We start from the raw sequence: 3451 nt of genomic DNA on the forward strand, positions 1-3451 counted from the left end.
ATCGTGAAAATGGCAATACTTCCCAAGGCTATCTACAAATTCAACGCAATACCTATCAAAATTCCACCCTCATTCTTCAAGGAAATAGAAGAGGCAATCCAAAAATTCATATGGAACAATAAATGAACCCAAATAGCAAAAACGCTCCTCAACGGAAAGAACACTGCTGGAGGAATATCAATACCAAATTTCAAACTCTACTATAAAGCCATAGTAAACAAAACAGCTTGGTATTGGCATAAGAACAGACCTCAGGACCAATGGAATAGAATTGAAAACCCAGAAATGAACCTAAAGACCTATAGCCATCTAATCTTCGATAAGGGAGCTAAAACAATAGAATGGAAGACAGACAGCCTCTTCAGTAAATGGTGCTGCAAAACTGGTTAACTACATGTAGAAAACTAAAGCTAGATCCTTATATATCACCCTGCACCAGAATCAACTCCAAATGGATCAAAGACCTTGAACTCAAAGCAGACACGCTGAAAACATTACAGGATGGAATAGGAGAAACCCTGGGTCTCCTTGGCTCAGGCCGAAATTTTCTGAATAGAGACCCGGAAACACAACAAATCAAAGAAAGGTTGGACAAATGGGATTGTATAAGGTTGCAGAGCTTCTGCAGGGCAAATGACATAGCTAGCAAGATCAATAGAAAGCCCACGGACTGGGAGAAGATCTTTACTAGCCATACAACGGACAAGGGTCTCATATCTAAAATATACTTGGAACTCAAAAAATTAAACCACTCAACAACAAATCCTCAAAGAAACAACTGCCCAATAAGTAAGTGGGCGAAAGACTTAAAGAGAAGCTTCTCTGAAGAAGAAAGAAGGATGGCCAATAGACACATGAAGAAATGTTCAACATCCCTAGCCATAAAAGAAATGCAAATCAAAACAACATTGAGATATCACCTCACTCCAGTTAGAACGGCAAAAATCAAGAACTCTAACAACAACAGATGCTGGAGGGGATGTGGACAGAAAGGAACCTTACTTCATTGTTGGTGGGAATGTAAACTTGTTCAACCACTTTGGAAAGCAGTATGGAGGTTCCTCAAAAGACTCCACATAGAGCTCCCCTATGACCCAGCAATCCCACTTTTGGGCATTTACCCTAATGTTTACAAAAAAGACCACACTAAAGCTACCAGCACAACTATGTTTATTGCAGCATTATTTACCATAGCTAAGATATGGAACCAACCCAAATGCCCCTCAATAGATGAATGGATCAAGAAAATGTGGTATATATACACAATGGAATTCTATGCCTCCATCAGAAAGAATGACATTGCCCCATTTGTTAGGAAATGGAAAGGCTTGGAAAAAATTATATTAAGTGAAGTAAGCCAGGCCCAAAGAAACATAGGTCCCATGGTTTCCCTTATTTGCAATATCTAGTATAGGTATGAGTCAAGCGGAAAAAGTCAGAGAATGTGATGTTAGGAAAACGAACCCTCAAATATGTATTTTAATGTTTTTGTTTCTTTCATGCATGTGTTTCTAACGCATTTATAAGATTATTTCTTTGTTGCTTTGTATGTCCCTCCCCCACAGTGTAACCCCTGCTTTCACTATATTTGATATCAGTATAACATGTGGAGGAGATGGGGACAAACAAGTCGTTTAAGGATTCAGGTGGACCTGTTGCAACAATGAGAAGTACAAAATGTCATGTCAAAACCAGCTTTACAATGTCGGTGGGGGGGAGGGGGGTATGATTGGGTGGGGGGGAGGGGGGAGGCTGGGAAGGGAGGTGAAGGGTAAACAAAGGAGGAGGCTGCAATGCTTGGTAAGAAATGTATGCATTATCCTGCCCATGTAATTGTAACCCCTCTGTACAGTATGTTCTCAAATAAAATAAAATAAAATTAAAAAAAAAAAAGAATTTGAGTTGATAAAAATAGGTCTGTGTAAAGTCATTCATTCAGTATGTCAAATATATATCTATCAAAATTATTTTGCTTAATTTTATTTAGCTAACATTTTTTCTATACTGGACTACAATAACATTAATAGAAAGGATGTTTTATTTATAATGTAAAAGAAAATTTAAAAAATCTCACAGAGAATAAATGGAATTATGAAAGTTTAGCCTCATATTTCATTTAAAAAAATAAATGGTGAGATTTGAGCATGAATCATTTGGAATCTTTATGTTTCCTGTCAAAGAATCAGAAGACATGCTTCACAAAAAAGACAACAACAAAATAACCAACTTTAATTTTAAGAGACCTCAGCAAAATTATTCACGAGCAATGACATATTAGTTGACCAGTGGTAATCACATAATACAGTGTATTGTATAGAAAGTTGGGGATGTCTAATTTGGGATAGAGAGAGACCAAAGTAAAACCTGTTGTTGCTAACAAATATGAGTTACACATACATCTCTTGGTGGGTTTCTTTTTTCTTTTCCTTTTCCTTTTTTTTAAGCTTTCACATTAACTTTCTTGTCTGAGCCACCCTTCATGACTTAACAAATCCCTCATCACTGCCAACTATACTAGGAATCATATTCCTTCTTAAATGTACCAAAAACTCATACTCAGCTATGAGTTCTGGGTTGCAAAAGAGGATTTACTGTGTACATCTGTCTTCAAGGCTTTGTTACAAATCAAGCAAAAACACACATACACACAAGTGCTACTTTTTTTCTTAAAAGACAATTCCTTATAGCAAAGGAGTCCAATGTTAGATCACTGACTCTGCCAGCTCCTGTTACTAATAGTATAGAAGCAGTTATTATATCACTAGTGGACGTTTGTTTTCTTTCCTTTGGGCATTAAAGTGATGATCTGTGATATTGTAGGCCTGAAAACATTGCAAATCAAAGTCAGCTAATTCATAATATCAAGAAATGCCGTTGTGGGAACATGTTTAGTAACATTGAAAACTCACAGGTAGTTTGATTATATGCAGTTTTTTTTAAATAAGTGCTTCAAATATTACTGAACCTTGATAAGAATGACAGAAAGAGCCAGCCAGTGCTGTAGTTCATTTGAAATATAAAGGACATCATGTCAGATAGTTATTCATGTGGTGATGACTAACTATGCCATGGAGAAGAAAGTCTACTGGTGATGAAAAATGGCTCAGAAGCCCTTTCTTCACTAAGTAAATGGAGCAGAAACCAGGGAAGTCCCAATTGACACTGATGGAAATGGTTACAAGGTGCCAGGGACGAAATAACTAAAGCAAATTTATCTGGAGAGAACAAGGAGGAAAGTATGCCAGGGTGAGAAAACTTTGCAAAAGCTAGCAAGAAGCACTGAATTTAAATAGAAAGCTCTGTCCAGTATTCCAGTTAGATGGTATATTCATATGCATGAGGAAGATTGGATGGTTGATGATGGTATTGTCACTCAGGTGGTGACAGCATGGAGAAGAACAATGTGAAGGTGAAAATCCTTTTAGCAGGACCCTGGCAGAGAAACCAATCA

At 37.1% G+C, this 3451-nt stretch overlaps 1 non-coding gene across 1 annotated transcript; it reads right to left on the reverse strand.

Moving 5' to 3' along the window:
- Positions 1 to 2522: 2522 nt before the first annotated feature.
- Positions 2523 to 2650, reverse strand: LOC122111983. The gene has a single exon (XR_006148077.1). It is a non-coding gene; the product is annotated as a small nucleolar RNA SNORA40 (small nucleolar RNA).
- Positions 2651 to 3451: the final 801 nt, after the last annotated feature.

The sequence above is a fragment of the Dipodomys spectabilis genome, unplaced genomic scaffold, assembly GCF_019054845.1.
Source record: "Dipodomys spectabilis isolate Male_0828 unplaced genomic scaffold, ASM1905484v1 ptg000089l, whole genome shotgun sequence".
Classification (NCBI taxonomy): domain Eukaryota; kingdom Metazoa; phylum Chordata; class Mammalia; order Rodentia; family Heteromyidae; genus Dipodomys; species Dipodomys spectabilis.